Here is a 21,048-nt window from a genome sequence, read left to right on the forward strand (position 1 = left end):
TCTATTGTTAGTACTATTAATAAACTAATAGTTAAATTGTCAGTTAGCTAGTGAGCTTAACCATTAGTTTAATTAATAAATAAATAAAATCACAAGCACTAAATCTCAAATAACACTACACGCTCTACTGTTAAAACTATTATTAAATTAATAAATAAATTGCTAGTGAGCCAGGAAGTTCAAACACTTGTTTAATTTATAAAAAATAAAATCCAAAGTGCCTAATCCCCAGAAACCTTACGCGCTCTACTGATTGTACTATTATTTAATTAATAAATAAATTGCCAGTGAGCCAGTAAGCTTAACCATTTGTTTCATTAATAAATTAATAAAATCATAAATGCTCTATCTCCAATAACCCTACACGTTCTACTGATTGTATTATTATTGAATTAATAATTTAACTTCTTGTAATCCTGCACAAGACAACTTGTTTAATTAATAAATAATACAAATGCCAGTCGCTTAATCCCCAATAACCCTACACGCTCTTTTGTTTGTATTATTAATAAATTAATAATTAAATAGCCAGTGAGCCAGTAAGCTCAAAAACTTGTTTTATTAATTATAAATAAAATTCCAAGTGCGTAATCCCCAGAAACCCTACATGCCCTACTGTTTGTTTTATTGATAATTTAATAATTTAATCCCCAATATCCCTATACACTCTACTATTTGTACTATTAATAAGCTAATAGTTAAAATGTCAGTTAGCCAGTAAGCATAACCATTTGTTTAATTAATAAATAAATAAAATCCCAAGCGCTTAATCTCAAATAACCCTACACGCTCTACTGTTTAAACTATTAAAAAATCAATAAATAAATTGCCAGTGAGCCAGTAAGTTCAAACACTTGTTTAATTTATAAAAAATAAAATCCCAAGTGCCTAATCCTCAGGAACCCTACACGCTCTACTGTTTATACTATTAATAAATTAATATTTAAATTGTCAGTGAGCCAGTAAGCTCAAACACTTGATTAATTAATAATAATTAAAATCCTAAGTGCCTAATCCCCATAAACCTCACACGCTCTACTGTTTGTTCTATTAATAAAATAATAATTAAATTGCCAGTGAGCCAGTAAGCTTAAGCACTTGTTTAATTAATGATAAATAAAAACCTTAAGTGCCTAATCCCCAGGAACCCTACACGTTCTACTGTTTGTACTATTAATAAATTAATAATTCAATTGCCAGTTAGTTAGTGCTCTTTTCTACATGTTTTATCAATATAGAAATAATATCCTAAGCGTTTAATTAAAAAAAAATACATTTTTACAACATAAATACTATCATCATCACTGGTATAGCCGTAAAATTTATAATTTTTGACGAAAAAATCATTGTGGTTTTTAAAATGCAGTATTCAATCTTTTTAATAATTAGTGTAAAACTATTAAAGATAAATTAATTACTCTTTATTTTTCCTAAGAACACTGAAAATGACTAATACCCACAACAACTTAGCAATTAATAAAATGATAGTTCAGTAGTTCGTGCACAATATATTTAATATTACAGACAGTAAAGCGTATGGGATTTTTGAGGACTAAGTGCTTAGAATTTTATCTATTAATTAATTAAACTAGTGGTTGAGCTTACTGACTCAGTGACAATTAAATTATCAATTTTTAAATAGCACATAAAGTAGAGTGTATAGGGTTATTAGAGATGAAACGCTTGGGATTTTATGTATTTATTAATCAAAGAAGTTGTTGAGCTCACTGGCTAACTGACAATTCAACTATTGGTTTTTTAATAGTACAAACAGTAAAGTGTATAAAGAGATTGGGGATTGAATTATCAATTTCTCAATAGTACGAACAGTAGAGCGTGTAGGGTTCTTGGATTTAAGAGCTTGGAATTTTATTTAATATTATTTAAACATGTTGTTGATCTTAATGGCTTACTGGCATTTTAATAATTAATTTATTAATAGTACAAACAGTATAGCGCGTAGGGTTATTGGGGATAAAGCGCCTGGGATCTTAATTATTTTTCAATTAAGCAAGTGGACAAGCTTACTGTCTCAGTGGCATGTAAATTTTCAATTTATTAATAGTACAAACAGTAGAGCGTGTAGGATGTTTGGGGATTAGGTGCTTGGGATTTTATTTATTATTAAGAAAACAAGTGTTTGAGTTTACTGGCTCACTGGCAATTCATTTATTAATTTAATAATAGTACAAACAGTAGAGCGTATAGGGTTATTAGGGATTAAGCGCTTGCGATTTATTAATTAATTTATTGAACAATTTTTCTTGTACTGGCTCACTGGCAATTTTATTATTTAATAATAGATCAACAATCAATGTAAACAGTAGAGCGTATTGGGTTATTGGGAATTAGCTGCTTGGGGTATTGATCAAATTTTTATTAGTCGTAGAGCATATTGAGCTACTGCCAATTGATCCAAGAACGCACTGGATTATGAGGTTATAGTTCTTAGGTTTTTGTGGATTTGGGCGTATAGGTCGTTTAAATTGCCTGCGGCAGTTAACGCATACTCAGTTTTCGAATCCTTACTGCGCAGTCTCGGGTCACTCGAGAGTTTTGGGTTTGTTGAGACTATCCCAATTTAACATGTATGTTCATATCCCATACTTTTTTAGAACTTTATGAAGTAAAACTTCTTAAGGCTCGCTATCGTCCTACTGCGGCTGCATAATAAGATGGAGTGTTTATTGAGTATGTGCAGGTGAATATCAAAATATATGGTTCGTATTTTGATACTGTTTTCAATAAGGCAAATTTCGCGAGCTTTTTCACATCCCTTGCAAATAAAAGCCAGATTTTTAGCAATAAACTTTTTTATATACATTGTACACGTTCGTGTAAAAAGATATAGTTGTCCATTATAAAATACAACTTTCTTGCTCTATTGAATCACGCGGGAGCACAACGAGGTAAGTTTGTTAAAGCAGACGAAGCCTCGGTGACTTCTTCAAAATATCAAAAAATAAGTATTTTTCCTGGTATGCCTGATGTATTTTTGTTCAATTGAGTTTTTTCAGTCCTATTTCATAGCTTTACTGGCAAACAAAAGCGAGAAAGTCGTTAGAACAACAAAAACGAGGCATGTGTATCTCAAAATGCTCAAAAGATGATTTTTTCATGACTCGGTGTTCGAGAAATTGTCTTTTAGTTAAGTTAGCTGCAAGCCTAATTTTTCTAGCATGGTATGGATAGCAGTGTTCTTACAATTAAGCAGTGCTGCCAACGGCAACTGATGTTAGCTACAGGAATTTTTGTAAGTGCCAGCAGACTGCACGCAGCGTTGGGAGCTTTTAGTGGCTCAGTGGTAAATTGCTTACTTCTTTCCTGGAAGGCACGGGTTTGAGACTATACTCCGTCACTTCCTCCCGGGTAACTCTGTGGTGTTTTTTGTATGACTTTATCACAAGGGTACCATATAAGTAGGTAACTGGTATAATGCCTGTAACCATAGCATGAGTATTTGCATATAATAGTTCAGACCAACGATGCCTCGGGCGGATAGATGGCTCTCTTATAGTAAAATTGTCCCGTAAATAATCAATACTACAAATAATGTAATATATATAGTGAATCGTAGTCATGATTTTGTGTACGTAAATAAAATTTTCGGCTAAGAAATCCAGGCAGGGCCAAATAAATTTCTTTGTCTAGATTTTCAGCCCAACAACAAACGGAACTTTTCGAGGACCGAAAAAAATGTCAGAAATAAATCCAAACAAAATGGTAAAAATGTCCAAAATACATTTTTTGCTTCTACCAGAAAAGCTGTAATTCGGCCAAAAAAACGTCTTCCATAAAAAAGACGCGCACTTTCACGAAGGAAAAAATGAGCCACAGTGGATCAAAATTGGCCTTGCCGTTTTTCTATAAATAGCCGAAAAGTGCCAATTTTACCCTGTTTTTCGATAGTTTATATATGGGGTTCTAACAACATTTTGACTTCAAATATAAACAGAACATGAGTTTTGTGATTTTTAACTAAAATAAAGAGGGCTCATTTTGTTTGAAACTGCGCCTTTTTGTCACGCAGAACTTTTTTTTGTCCAAATTACGGCTTTTCCAATTAGAGCAAGAAATCGTTTGTTGCCATTTTTACCATTTTTTTTGGTCCTCATGTAGTTACGTTTGTGGCCGAGCTTAAGATCTATAAAAAAAATTTTTTTGTGGCCTACTCTAGATTTTTCAAGAAAAAGTCTAGTTTGCTCACACTAATTACTACGAGTGTCATAAAAAAGTATGCTGTGCTAAAATGAAACTTGATCGTTTTTATACTTAGATTTCAGAACTTTTTAAGACTATAAATTCATGAGGCAGAATACTTTTCATTGCTTGTAAAGGCTTCAAAATTTCCTGATAAAATATTAACTCAATACATCAAACTTACCTAACTATTTACATTAGTTAAAAGGTATTTTCATGGGGATACTTTTTGTCTATGACATGCAATACTAATACTGTATTCACTATGAGTATGGTAAGTGGCGGACCCAGAAAAAAAAACATATTCGACATTTTGGGAGGTTATTTTTCATAGAGCTATGTGCCTACATCAATGATTTAATAGATAGCATTTTAAGGTAAACAATAAATTTGCTTCACCTCTTAAAACTTCCATATGTGCAGGATGTATCAGGTTGGAGAGGGAAACTGGTGCCAATAATCACTTTAATGTTGTGTCTTGTAGGCTGTGGAGGTATATTCATTAATGATAGCCACTTAAACTATTTTTCTTTATTAGGATGTAACATAAGCTTTAGGGATATAATGAGGGCATCTTCTGTCATGCATCCAGCCTATATATATAATCCACTAATAGGGCTTAAGCTGATTTTTTTATTTTATCTAACGATATACCTGTAAAGAATAATGTAAAAAAAAACCCGAACATTACAAAAAAAATTGTTTTTCTACGAAAGAACAATTTACATTTTGCAACAAAATATTGAATGTAACAGGCGAAGAGCTCACTGCAATAAAACTTTTTTGTTAAGTAAGTTTTTTCTGACTATGGGCACAAAGTTCAAATGCCGTTTTACGCCCTCGGGCCACGCTTTGCGATCTTGTAATTACTTTGAGCCCACGGCCAGAAAAGTTTTCTGTGCACTCCAGGTCCAAAGTACCCGCTTCGGGTGTTTATGTTTGTATTTTGTACCGTAGTGCCGTAATGTACCTTTTTCGACCAATCCGTGTTATTAATCTAAATGGTACGAATAGGCCAAAAAATCTTATTTCGGCATTTAATTTTTTTATATCGCATTTTTGAGGCGAGCATTGAAGTAGTTTTACGTGTAAGAAAAGGCCTTAAGTTCTTATAATTAATCTAGTTATCTGATGAGATTTATCAGTCAGCAGATTACATAATACATAATAAGAGTAATTTATGGGTGGAAAAAAAATTATTTCATTAAAATACCAACTTTGTAAAGTGTTAACGGTCAATTTAAAAAAAAGTTACTCATGGAGGTTCGATACATACCATGGACAATGGTTGAGAGCCGTAATTTAGCTTTTGATTCCTTCTGTGTGCTGTAAAAAACAAACATATTTTTTTAAGACTATCTCAAGCAACTGAGTTATTAAGATATTTCAAAATAAAAAATGACCACTTTAACACGGGCTGTTATGGAAATATTTGTGACCAAAAAATAACATACCTTAGCAATAATTAAAAATTCGACAAAAAATTTATTTAGACACTTCAAATATTACTGATTCATGTGATCCTCTTAGGTTTACATTACGTTCTGTCGGTAATGCCATAAGCTTCTTATATCCCTGATCCCGATTCGTTACCTCTCAGTCAGATTTTATTAAATCTACTTTAAATATGAAAAAATTTTTATTTTACGTTTGATTTTAATTTTTTAGAGCTTATCTTATTCCTTGAACAGTTGCTTGCAACTTTCACGGTTTGAATTTTTAAAACATATAGCGTACAAAAAGTTATATTCAAATGTTCATTTTAAATTGTTTGGAGATAAACAAGCAATAACAATTGAATCTAGCATTTTTTACACTGTACGTTTTTAAAATTCAAACGGTAAAGTTGTGAGCAATAGTAAGAGTAATAAGATGAGATGTGAAAAGTTAAAATCGAACAAAAAATAAAAAAGTCTCTATGTTATTAGTAACTTTTTAGAAAATTGACAGTATAAACTTCTGCCAAATTGTAATTTTGATGAAATAATTTTTTTTTAATACATTAAATGTGTGTGTGTGTGTGTGTGTGTGTGTGTGTGTGTGATCTTCTGTCAAATATTACCAGGAAACTAGAATAGTTATTTCAAAATACACTTGTTACTTTTTTGTATTGACCAATTTCATTACATTGTAAATGTTTGCCATTATTATTCACGATGTCGTCTTAACACTGTCAATAATAGAATTTTTTTGTAACGTATAATATTTTTATTTGACATACTGACTAAATATTATTTTACAATTTGTTTGGATATTACATGAAACTACTAAAATGGTCCTAATACTAAATTATATAATTTGAATGAAAATTCTTGCTGTAGATGTAGCAATCCTGCTTGATGTAATACAATAAATACAGATTCTTTAGAACATTACTGTTTATATGTGTTTTAATCACATAAGATTCTACATTTCTTACAACTGTTTCGACACTGTATTTCCTACATTTAAATAAAAAATTATAATTTAAATATTTCTCTTTTTTTTATTATGCTTATTACTTAATTTTATACATGTTTCTTACAGCCACCTGGTTCACGAACTAATGAATTACCGGTGTCAGCACTTGACAAGAATACTAAATTACTGAGGTTCTTCTTTCATCATAACATTGACCTTTCTGAGACAAACTCGTTGCTTACTAAGGATTTAATAAAAAGCTTTGATCCGGGCCACACTTTGCCTAGTACCGAAGAATTCAAGACATTGATTTTACAGCGCGCGTGTGAGCAAAATTTTACAAATGATTGTAACAAGAAGTACTGCAAAGTCATTGAGGTAACAACAATACATAATGACTTGAACGTTTCCTGCCTATCATTTCTTCATTCAGTCAAAGACAATCCTACTTATTTGAATTTCTTGTTGATTAGTAACAGCGACAGGTTGACTAATAATTTCTTGAGGTTTTGTGCGGCAAGTTTCCTAAGAGCGATGAGTTTGTATAATGTAACAGCTTTTGTACTCATACACGATGGTACAATAAGCTTGCCTAAAACTATTTCATGCACATCACAAAATAATCAATATACATTTCGAACTTCAGTTAACCTGTCGTTGTTAATGAATAAACTTCAAAGAATTGAAATTCCAACTTCACCTTCAACTGCAACTCTGTTAGTAAATTTGTTTGAAACATTAAAAAAAGAAGAAAGCACCATATCACAAGATAATTTATCTCTTTCCGAAGCCGTACAGAGATTATTTAACATAATTGAAAATGAGCCGGCTTTTCTTAATGATACTATTGGACCAATTCTACTAGAAAAGGTTTTTGGAACAATTGAACCCTTGTGGCTAGCTTGTAACTATTTCAATCCAAATTTTCACGGAGAACATTTTAAACATCGTCAAAACCTTTTTGATCAATTAGACATTTTTATTAATATTACTGCTCCAAGAGAATCGTTTGATGCCATTGGCATGTATATTGGCAAAAGGGGAGAGCTTCGTAATATGTTCCATCCAGAAATAGCTTCTAATACAGATCACTTTTGGAATGTCGTAAAAAAAACTGACAAGTTGTTCAGTGAGTACGGACTTTCTTTGATGGTACTTAAAGCCATTGTTCCACAGTATGATGTTAAGTTCAATTTAATGTTGCAAAAGTACAATAATAAATGTCTTAGATCATTTAAAATGACTAGCTACCTATTTTCGTCATTGTTTTCTGAATTCTTATTTTTAACAAGAGTACGATTGCACAACAGAATACCAACATTTTTGACTATTTGTAGAAATTCAATTTTTTTTATCTTTGTATTTCTTGTATTTTCAAAAAATGATTTTTATATTCTAACTTTTAAAGTATTAAGCTTCATGATACTTTTTGTTAACCTTGAAAAAAAATTCTTCAATACTAAGTATTCAAAGCTATTTCTACAATTTAAGAATTAATCACGATGTTTATTTGAATTTAAAGAAGGTATTTATTTATAATACAATAAGATTACTATTAAAGCAAAATTTCGTTTTGTTTGTAGTACAATTATTTAATTTACATGTTAAGGTATTTATTTTATTTCTAATTTAGAAGTATAGAAATTGTTGTCACAAAAATATTCTAACTGAAGACAATTAGTAATAACCTATTGATAAGTTACAGTCTTCGTTTTTCCATACTTGACTTTTTTTGTAAACCCTAAAAGTTATATAATACCGTCAAAGACTTTCATAAATACAACGTATTAGAAAAAATATTCCGTTAACTTGATGTATCTGTAATTATCACAAAAAAAGATTCATAATGGATTTCAATTGTTAAAGACATCTCTTGTAACATTATATAAATATCTACCAATCAGCAGTACAATAAGTTCTATGTACTAACAGTAGTATACAAATAATATAGTATTTATTATTGATCTCAAGTTTCTGTTATACTATTTAAATTATTACTGTTCCTTGAAATGTAGTGTTTCCTGTAATTATTACGGAAACTTTGCTGACGTGCCTGTTGAAGTACAAATAGTAATAATTTTTACAATGTGTATATACAATAAGTATTACAAAATGTACCAAAGTGCTTTAAGTCACGTTAAAAATATATGTATGCATCAAATATATTTTTTAAGAATATTGAAAAGTTTTGTAGAGTACGTATCAATAAATAGTGATAAAAAAAATATTGTTCAAGTTCTACAATATCTTTGTTCATTGTTTTATTGTATTAAATAAAGAAAGTTTTTGTATAGAAGTAAGAGTGATCTCACATATTATCCTTCGCACTTAATATAAAATGATATTTATGTAAGCATATCGTACACATTATTAAGTGTGCACTAAATTTTTTTTTAAGATACTATATTTTTAACCGTTATCGAAGAATCGACTGCAAGAAACAGTAGTAATACTTATTACAGCATGCTTGTAGACTGCTCCAGCAGTAATTTTTTTTAGCCCTAACCATAACACTTCCTCTCCATATTCTCATCCAGTAGGGGGCTATCACCAGATTCAGAAGATTACAGCTCTTATGAGAATACAGTCAAAAATTTTTAGTTACTATTTTTCCTACAAATTATAATTACATTTACAGCTACATAATTGACTACTAAGTAACTATAATTATGTACAAATAACTATTAAAAGTAGCTGTTTACAGTGATAAATTTTGCGCCAGTTTCGAATAAAATTTATTCGACAATCTTTTTTTTTTTAGGTATATCAGCCGTACCAAGCAAGATTATCTGTATAATACCACTAAGACTAATAGGTTAAAGTATTTTTAAATAATAAACAAAAAAAATTACTGTTTCAACTTTTATTTTGTTTATTCAAAAATACTTTGACCTCCCAGTTTCAGTGGTATCATACGGATAATCTCGCTTAGTATGGCTAATATACTTAACAAAAAAAAAATTATCTAATGAATTTTGTTAAAAATTCACGCAAAATTCGTAGCTGTACACATCTCCTTTTTATAGTTAGTATTTGTACTTGATTACAGCTACTTTGTAGTCAATTTTAGCTACTATTATGGCTTATTATAGCTGCAATTTATAGTTAAAATAATAGCTAATAATATTTAACTGAGAATTACTTGGCAAGACATATATTTGAGGGAAAGAAGGGGTTACGAAGGGACTTTCTAAGGTGAAAAAATGAATGATTTACGGTCAGACTCGGAGAAAATTATGTAAGTGTCTGTACTTCACAACTCTTATCGTAAGAACGTATTTCATAATCTGCGTTAAGGCGACAAACATTTTCGAATTCGTGTATCTCTTCATAAGACTATTCATGAGTTTCTGTGCACTGTTGCCCGTTAAAAAAAAAAATGTTTTTTTTTCAACGAGGCACATACTATTTTTAAACCGCTAATGTAATGAATTCAATCATCTCACTACAGTTTTTCATCTTTAACGGTTTCACTTAGTATTCTTTATTTAGTCACATATAAATACTCATATTACAACTGACCATCGTATAAGCACCTTGTATCGTGATTTTTTGTCCAATTCATATTGCAGAGTAGGTATATTAAAAGCTAATTAAAATTGTTTGTTTGACATTTTTATTTACTTGTTGAATTGTTATTTTAGTTCAATCTTAAGAAAAAGAGCTAAATAATTTGCTGCGTTTTTTAAATACAATACCGGACTTTTTATTTTTTTCGAGCTAAAACTACCAGAAACAAATACAGTTGTTAAAATAACATTGTAAGATTTAAACACTGAATACGTTGTATGAGATGCATTGAATATAATTATTCTTATGAACAGACGAATTAATTATTGAACATAATCAGAGACATGCCAGAAATAGAAAATATAAACGAAATCATGAAAATAAAATTGGTAATTATTTTTACGTTGTGAGTGTTTGAACGATCTGTTCTGCTCTCAATATTATTATTACAATATTTTTGTGCATCAGCACACGATCAATGAGAGCTATGAAGTAGAAGTAAAAACTCCAGGGTGTCAGATGCTTTTGAGCAACGTTTCGTTGGACTGAACGCCAACCTCGTCAGGCTCACTTTATTCAGAAACAGAAAAACAAAAACACAAATGTTATAATCATAAGGGTCATTATTTAACCGATCACACTATAAATGATAACAAAATAACAAACAACACAATATCAAATTCTATAATAAATAATCAATCGGATAAAATATAAATAGTAGCTTAAAGTTTTAAATATAAAAAAAAGGGGGGGGGAACACTCACGTCTTTATAATTGTTAAGACTGCAGCAGACTGAGGTAATAACAGTATATAATAACGCAGTACCTATGATAGTGGATATACTACGAAATATAGATTACGTTATCTTATATGACATAAACCCATACATGGAAGACAAACACATGTCATAGACATCTATTTTAGTTCGCACATGAGAGTTTTGTAAATATTGTTAAGAAATAAGGCATCTTCTTTACTATTGATGGTGTGTGCAGTAGAGTTGATGTGTAGCATTTCGGATGTTAATCTTTTTTGTCTATTAGATTCATGATCTAAAATTTTGAAATCTTTGAAATTGAATTTATGGTTAAAATCTCTCATGTGCGAAGTCACAACAAGATCCGCTTTTTTACTTTTTTCATGTTCGTATAGGCGTTCTTTCACCAGTCTCTTGGTCTCACCCACGTATTCCGCCGGACAGGAGCTGCATTTAAATTTTAAACTACGTTTGTGCGTTTTGGTTTTTGGATTTTATCTTTGCCTAGTGTGATAACAGTATTTAATTTGTTTTCAATAGTGGGATATAATCGGATATTAAATTTTTTCAAACTTTTTGAACAAGACGTAAAAAAGGAAGGGTTGTAAGATATTGAAATATTGATTTTAGTATTGGCATTAAAATCTTTTGAAGTTTTGGTATTGTTAATTTGCTTCAATCTGACTTTTATGTATTTATTTATGAAATTCTGTGTATAATTGTTATCTTGTAGGATATTCTTAACTTTCATGATGTTATTTCGGTGAAAAGATTTATGGGATAAAAGAATAGCTCTGTTAATCATATTGTATGCAGAGTTTATTTTTAATGCTATCGGATGGTTAGAATGGAAATTTATCAGTCGGTTGGAAGCCGTGGGTTAGACAAACCAGTTAGTGACAATTGTGCCGTTTCTCTACGTGATAGTAAGATCCAAAAAATTAATGGAGTTATTAGACTGTAGTTCACATGTAAATTTTAAATGTTCGTCAAGGCGATTAAAAACATCAGAAACTAGTGTAACAAGGTTTTTGTGTATGCACAAACATGTATCATTAACATAACGTTTATAAAATAGAGGAACACAATTATGATGGTATTTTAGCTGACGTAAAGCCTCCGTTTCAAGGTTCTCAAGAACAAAGTTTGCAAAAAGAGGTGAGACAGGAGAGCCCATTGGGCTGCCAAAAATTTGATTACAATATTTATGGTTGAAAGTAAAATATATATTATTAAAAAAAAATTGTGTACATTCAATAATTTCATTGAATGGTATTTTTGAGTGATTGTAAATGAAAGTGTGTCTTTTTTCCAGACTTTTCATATCTGCATCTAATGAAATATTTGTAAATAGTGAGACTACGTCTAGAGATATGAATACGTAGTCCTTAGGAACTTTTAAACTTTAAATGTGTTGAATGAATTTATTACTATTATTAGTAATTATTTTTATCAGAACTGTTTTTTCACACATCAGGCGTGGCACTGCCGAGAAATTCTTTAGTAGGTAAGTATCTTCATCGATGTCTTCGCGTAACTACGAAAAAATATCTACGGTGAATTTTCTTACGCATATTTTATCAAAAACTATTCACAACAATTACGAAAGGAGTGCAAAATACGTACGAGTGTTACTTCGTAAATACGTTACGCACGTCTGATAACTTACAAGTGTAGATAACTTACATTCTTCTTAAATGTACCGTCACTTATTTCACCTAAAAAAAAAAGGTCAGTATACTTAAGTTGACTGTTCAGCGTTGATTTCAAAATTTTTTTTAACTCACGTCTTTTTTACGACTTATAAAAATTATTAGTTAGTTTAATAATGTTTAAACAATAATCATTATCATTAGATAACTAATAAATAGTTTTCAAAACTGTCATTAAATAGAGAGTATGCCACAGACCAATTGGTCGGAATAAGTAATTTTTTACTAAAATGTTAGTTAACTACTTTTTTTTGCAGTAAATGTATTTAGGTACTTAAACCTAACATTATTCTTGACAATAGTTTCGGAAATTGCATTAATGTGCATTAATGTATGAAAAAAAATTTTATGATTGCTACATGGTACAGGCTGAGGACTCCATAAAATCGGTCTCCCTAAAATAAACATTGAGAGCCTGTTATGATTGGAAATTTAATGTAACTTTGAAAACTAAGTCATTGACTTTAATGTAAAAGGTTCAGCATAAAGTTCTACACTATAGAAACACAAAGGCAGAGCTTAATTTTTACGTCTTTTGTCAAATCTTGATTTGACGGCTTTTTCGAAGATTGCACACAACATATTTTATTGACTTAGCTTGTGAAGTTTAAAAAAATAAGTAGTTTATCAAAAAAGTATGTATAAGGTCAAAGTGAAGTGTAAGAAGGTACATATAATGCATTATGTATACACATATAGTATATAGTGTATTATGTATAGTGTGTGTTATAAAATCATGGACTAAGTTAAATATTTTACTGCATGCGTGTAAATGTTGGTCTATTAAGATTTCTTTAAGAGCCCAACACAAGTGCAAATAAAGTTCACCTAATGGTTTAACAATATATTGTTTTTTTTATCATACTTGTTCGAAACGTATTGAACTAAACTCCGTAAGGCCACACGTTTGAAACAAAACCTTTAACCTCATTTAACACGGGGAGGTCGATTTTATGTTGACAATAACAATAAAAAACTTGCAAGGTCGTAGTATTTGAAAGATAGATAAAAAATTATTGCAAACTGAATTTTATATACTTCGCATTTCAATAGTTTTATTCGAAAAATGATCTACTTTTAACAGATAGTTCATTAAGACTAGTAATTTTTGTGACAAAGAAATCATCATTTTAATGTTATACGACGGTCAGTTACAAATAATATTTTTTATTTGATGTTATTTTAGATAATATAAATAAAAGTAATATTTATCACAAGTATGTAGGCAATCTTCATGCATATGAATAAAATTTTAAGACTCGTATAGATACAATGTTAGGGATAAGTTTAGAAGAATAAGTACAGGGTGAAATTGATGCATTACCAACATCGATCTTCTATTGACTACGCATTAATACAAGACAAAACATTTCTATTTTATAAGTAAATTAACATGGCGTAGTAAAATTTCTTAATATTTACTGAAAAATCTCTAAAAAACCTTAAAATCGTTATTTATGATAAATTATTCATTTATTAGTTTATTCCCAGCTATGCAATGATATGAAATACAAATTTATCTTTAATAGATTTAATCCGCAGTGAAATATTTGTAAATAGCAACTGACTACTACCTCCATTCTAGCGTCACGGATTTAAATTTATTAATTTAACTAAGCTAACACTTCTAAAGTATATCGTTAAGTTCTTAGATGCAAAGGCTTAACTTTTTTTTTAGAAAATCGAATGCAACATTACGTCTCGTTAAAAAAATGTATGTTTGCAAGAGACTTAGGCAACCAAGCCACCTGTTAAGATCTTATAAATAAAAAACATTAACGCCACTAATTGAATCTTTATCATTACTTCTCATTCTGGTAATTTTGATAACGTTGTCAAATTTAGCAGCATTCAACGTTATTCAAATCAAATATGAAAAAACTACACGATTACATTAACTAACTTATTTATACATACGTACACAAAAATGTTTGTATTAAATTTGTTCAGTTTTCATTAACTTACAGTCATTATTTCCAAGTATAATTTATCTTAGTAAGTATTGATAAACGACAATAATCAATGAAAATTTTGCGCCCAAATGTGAGTATGTAAAGTAGAGAATACAATTTATTAACTATTTATCATTATTAGTCATTCAAAAAAATTTTCTTTCAAAAATGTTATCATAAAAAGTGAAAAATAAATTTACTGATGATAAATTTTATGAATTACAAGTTATAACTTATTAACACGTCAAGTCCATTACAATTTTTTTATTTATTTATTACATAAAATTTTTGAGTAAGTTATAATATTTTATGCGTAGTAAAATTACATACAATGGTATAAGAAAATATAATAATAAATAGCACATATTTCACCAAGTGTATCGGTTGAAACTCAAGTAGCTATAGCATCATCTTTTGTGTAAAAAGAAAAAAACTTTTTTGTCATTATATGACGTACTCGAAGAATATTTATCGATTTGGAGTTTTTAAATGGAAAAAAATAACTTGTAAAAAATTGTATTAATCCTATCTTAAAATATTGATTGTCATGTGACTGGCGCCTTTTTATTCGTTGTGTGTGGTTTGTTAAAACAGATGACGTAAGAGTTACCGGTGACTTAGTGGTAGAGCATTTGCCTTTTGCCTAGAGGGCTTGGATTTTGTACCCAGTTTATGCACTTGCAGTACCTCTGTGGGGTCTTTTTTTCTCCATATGTACCATTATCTCTGTGGCAGCGCCTGGCTCTTCAGTGTAACACCGTACCGTCGTAGTTAGTATTGAAACGGTGCCAAATTAAATGAAAAAAAAAAAAAACGAATGAAAGTATCGTAGTATAACAAACTGCAAATAAAGATGAATCGTATTGAATTGCATACAAAATTAGAATGAATTTATTTTTTCGTATAAGTATAATCAAAAGAAATGCTACATAGTTTATTTATACTGTGGAAAAATGTTTACACCAAAACTGTATTTGATTTAACTTGAGACGAAAATAAAATTGAAAGTAATTTTTGAAAAATCCTTAAATTAATTATACTATGTCGCATACATTTATTTTAGAAAAAATATTTTTGAATACTTCATCATTCACATACTGATATAGCAGTTAAATAAAAAATTATCTCAAAAAATAGATTTATGTAACGTGAATTTTGCAAGAGTAAGTTGCTATTACTTTTTATCATAAGTTACTAGTTCTTAGCTGCGACTTGTTTGTCATATATTATGAATTATACCTAAATGAATGAGATTTTTTTTGCTTTAGCTGCGTTGCCTATACACTGGACAAAAACTTTCGTTGTAACAAATAAAATTTTTTTGAATCAAATTATTTTGATGAATACAAACAATAAAATATATTTTTTGGATTAAGTAAACAGATTTATTTAAATCTTATTAACATATTTAATTTTATGAAATGTACATTTGACCTTACTAAATATTAATTACAGAATTTATTACTTATTATTGTACGTGATAAATATTTATTCAATATCGTATAATTGTAAATCATACATGTTAATTTACTTGGAATAAGAAAAGGATTTTACTTTTGACCTATAAACACGTATTTCAATAGAAAACACTTTAACTTAAAATAAAAAAATATTTGCTAATGCTGTTTTAATATTTCTTCAAATATAGTTAATTTTATTTGTATCAAATAAAAATTAAAGATTATTAAATAAATATTTATGAGATGTGAAGAAAGAGTTATTGAACATTAAAAACCATTTACTAATTTTTAATAAGTACGTATTACATTAACAAGTACATTTACTTGAATTGAAAAAAAAAATTTTGGACTAATAACTATACATTCGAATCAAATAAATGATTTATTAATAAAATACATTTATTTATTAATAAAATAAATTTATTTAGATATGGTAATACCTTATTCTCTCCAAATAAATATTAATCAGTGTGTAAACATTTTTTTTCAAGTTTAAAAAACATTTCTTTGAAGTAAACCCCGATATAGTATAAAATGAAAAAAGATTTGTTAGAATCGGGTGAGAGTTCTGAAAATGAATGAAATTTGTTTCATATTATTATATTATTTGATCATCAACGACATTATAGTACATGTAAATATATATTTACGGAGAAATAATTTATTTTATTATTAGTATATGTCCATTTGATACATAATGATATTATTATACATGCCACTGAGCGACCCGATTCTTTGAATCAAAGAAAATTTCTTTACCCTCATTCCGTTAAATATTTTCTTTTAATTGAAACAAATTTAGTCGATCCAAAAAAACATTTCGTACAACTAAATCAGAAATTCATAATTAAAAAAAGAAAATTTTAATTAAATAAAATATTGTTTCCAATCAACTTATATTTTTTTACTCATAAGAAAATATTTAACGGAATGAGGGTAAAGAAATTTTCTTTGATTCAAAGAATTAGGTCGCTCAGTGATGTCAGACATTATATTCGTAGTAGTAAGTTAATTGTTTATGTTATTATTATTATTATTATTATATTCTATATTACAAATATTTATACATATAATGTATAAGATAGAAATTATTAAGAAGCTAAAATAGTGGGGAAATAATCCAGAGTGGAATCAAACTCGGATCTTCTGCACGAAACTCTAATACGCTGACTACTGACCTAAAATTTTTTATGCTTTCAGAAAAACAACTTATACAGTAGCTGTAAGGTGTTCGAGTAGAGTATTATATCGATTTAAATAAACAGTTTATTTAGTTATACAAATCGTAAGTTATAATACGAGACAAATTCTATATATTTTATTCAAAGAAATATTTACATTTTATGAGTATAAATAAGTCTAGTCACAAATGGGCATTTTTCCAGGGTAAGCACCACCCCGAGGTCTGAAGATATTTTTTTCCAGCCAAACAACTTATTTGGAACAAATATACCAACTAAATAAGCGGATGTTTTCAATACCAGTACTTATTCTAACAAACTCAACAATTTCTTTGTTTTTATTCGTAAAAATAATGTTTATATAAAATCAATATTCATTTATATTATCTTAAATAAATATTATATCAATTTACGTACACGCTTAGTTGAATGGAAACAGTGTGTTTTCAGGATAACAACGACCACCGGGAATACTTATGAAAAAATGTTTATTTAATACAAGCAATAACATTAATTGTATTTCGTCAAAGGACACAAATATTTATTTCAACCAACTGAATAAGAGAACATTTCCAATACCATGATTTATTCGAAACAACTAAATAATTTCTTTGTTTGTATTCGTAAAAATAACTTATTTGAATCAAACAAATACTTGTTCAGATAACTGCAAATAAATATTGTATCGATTGACGTACACGCCTAGTTAAATCCAAAAAAATTTTATTTTTATTTGATTCAAATATGTTGAATTCAAATAAATGTATTTCTATAAATTGACAAAATTTTTTTCTCAGTGTATATAAAAGATCTCATGAATTTTTGCAAATGTTAATGATATAATTACTTGATGATTTGTTTTATACGATTCATATACTGGCGACCTTAATCTACAATCATAATGTATTGTCTAAGTATCGACAAGTATTTTCTACAAGGAGAAAAAATCTTCATGTATCAAAAAATGATAAATATCTAATAAAGACGCTAATTTATTGTCCCCCGGTTGATGCTGGAACTAACATTCATTTTAGAGCAAATTTCGATAATTTTGGTAAAGTTAAACTCACTAAATTCCAAAATGACAATGGATCATTGCATCCTATTTGATAGTTCGCATATTTTTCTTTATTTTGACAATATAATTCGAATTCTGTTTTTTCTTCGACATTCATTTGTTCATTAAGAAATAGTTTTGCAACTTCTTTTTGGTTTTCATTTAAAAGTGTACCTTTATACTTGTGATTTAAATAATTCGCGGCATAACCAACATCCCACACGGCTTTTTCTATTCGATTTTTAATAAGAGTGGTATGTGTCAGTGGGTAACTGCAATGTTAACCACACTTGAGTCGCATCTGCTGCGTTAAAATCAGAAGATTGACACTGATTGATCATTTTGAATATCGGATTCAACAAGTTAACCGTATTATGTAAATAAGTTTCTAATTCGTCACTTAACACGAAATCTACCATGTGCTCATCGATATTATTATCTACATCAGCGCATAATTCTCTTATGTAGGGTAAGTTCTTCAATACACTATAACACGTATCACGAAAGAAACAAAAACGTGTGTCCGGAAAATTTTTTAGTTTTGTACCACCTTTTTGCAATAAGAATGCTTCGTATTTAGGTTCACGGAATATAGCTAATAAATCACGTAGTACAGACGCAAAATCCTTGTCAATCGAAGATTTCAGAAGCAAGTTTCCACTATGGGATGCGCAAGTACTTTGCCATAACTGTTTCCCCTCAACTGTTCTAGAAAGCTGTGCTCCCTTTTTAATCTTGCTGTCGTTGTCAGTTATAATAGAAAAAATATAAGTGTTGTATCTAGTTTTTGCATTATGAATGGCTTCATTAATCCAAAATGCTAGATTATCCCCATCTTCCATTTCAGCAGAAATATCAACAAAAGATAAAAAGGTTTGAGGCGTGTAAATATTTCTTAAAGAGAAAACAATGTATTTTTTGTTAACACTCTTATTTCGCCATCCATCAACGAGCAAAATACTGTCTGTATTATCTAAAATTTGCTTTTTTCTTTCAATAACTTTTTATGTACTTGTTGAATTACTCTGTTTCCAAGCGTTAACCTACATGGAGGCTTATAGTTAACACCAAAGTCATGTAACATTGTTATAAAAGAGGCAAGATAACGATTTTCCACTTGACGGAATGGTATGCTTGCGGAGAAAAAGAATTTCGCCAATTCTTGATTCAACAAATTCGTTTTTTGACAAACATCTTTAATGTCGTCGATATCTTGAATCTATAAAAGATAAATGTTAGTATCATCATACGTATGTCCGATCAACAATTTGTGTAGTTAATTATAAAGAGTTTTTTTAATAATGAAAAGTAGAACTCCTTAACAATTTTAGACATATGTAATGAATATATATTTATATTTAACAATTTAAGGTCATTGAATAAATAAACATTTTACAAATAAACATATGAATCTACAAACCTTTTCATTAACATTTGTGTCCATCACTTTATCATATGTTGAGAAATCATTTGATTTTTTAGCTGCTTTTTCTCTGCAAACAAGTCTGTTGTCATAGTAAATAGCAACTTAAAAAAATGTATGATAACATCTGCATAAACTTAATGTTTATTATTTGATAATTAATTAATATTAACAATATTACAAGTACGAGGTATGTTCAAAAAATAGCGGGAATTTAGAAAATTCAAGAATTTGAAGAGTCCGATCGTCAAAAACTGGTACAGATACCCCAAAAGTACGAGAAAATTTGCAGCTATATTTATTGCTTACTTTGTTTGTAGTAGCTACTAAGGTTAGACTTGTTTTTTAAGCTTAGCGAGATTCTCTCAGTGGATCAAGGATTTGTATCAAGTTTGTCGTAAAACATGAGAGAAAGTATAACAAAGTATGCAAATTTCTTACGAAGGTCTATGGAGAGTCTGCTATAAGTAAAACGAGCGTTTACGAGTGTTATAAGCGTTTTCAAGACCTTATTACGTCAACAACCAATGAAAACGTGGAGAAAATAAAAAAACGATTGTAAGCGATTTACGCATTTAATTTTTGCAAATGTTTTGGGTATAAAACAAGTGGCAGGAAAATTTTTTCCGAAAATTAAAAATTTTTAATGTCGAATTTTGTGACTTTGGCTAAAAACAATACAGTGACAGTACCTGAGCTTCCATATTCGCCCGATATGTCTCCTTGTCAACAATAAAGGAAACCTTAAAAGGCCATTGTTTTAGAGATGTAAATGACATAAAGAACGCATTGCTAAAAAAACTTGAGTCCATCCCAATAATTGACTTTGAGAAGTGTTCCGTGGACAAGCAAAAGCATTGTAAGCTGTGGTGCTTACAATCATACATGTGTTCGTTTATTCTAGTTTCCAAGCGCCTAGAGGATTGACCTACGTAACAACTATCACAATCGTTACATACAATTCTATATACAGCGTTACATTTATCTGTGTGAATGGTTCGATCCTTGCCTAACCGAATAAACTTCGAGAACTTGTCAATACATTTAAAAATTACGTTAATATTATTTTTATATAAATATTTCTTTATAATAGAGTCAAAACCTTGAAAGTAAGGTAATATTATAAGACCCCTATTGGTGGATACCTCTCGAATCAAAGGTGTATTTGTATATAATATTGTCAGTCTTTTTTTGATGTATTTGTTGATGAAATTTGATGGATATTCATTATTTGTTAAAACTTTTTTTAAAATATCTAAGTTTTTTTTTTATGAAATTTACTATCTGATAATTTGATACTATAATCGACTAGGGTATAAACAATGGCTGTTTTTTGCGATAAGGGGTGATGGGAGTTAAAATTTAAATAACGTCCAGAGTAGGTTGGTTTTCTGT

Source organism: Copidosoma floridanum, unplaced genomic scaffold (genome assembly GCF_036245765.1).
Source record: "Copidosoma floridanum isolate Cflo_tuat_1 unplaced genomic scaffold, Cflo_Japanese_pri ptg000030l, whole genome shotgun sequence".
In the NCBI taxonomy this organism is placed as follows: Eukaryota; Metazoa; Arthropoda; class Insecta; order Hymenoptera; family Encyrtidae; genus Copidosoma; species Copidosoma floridanum.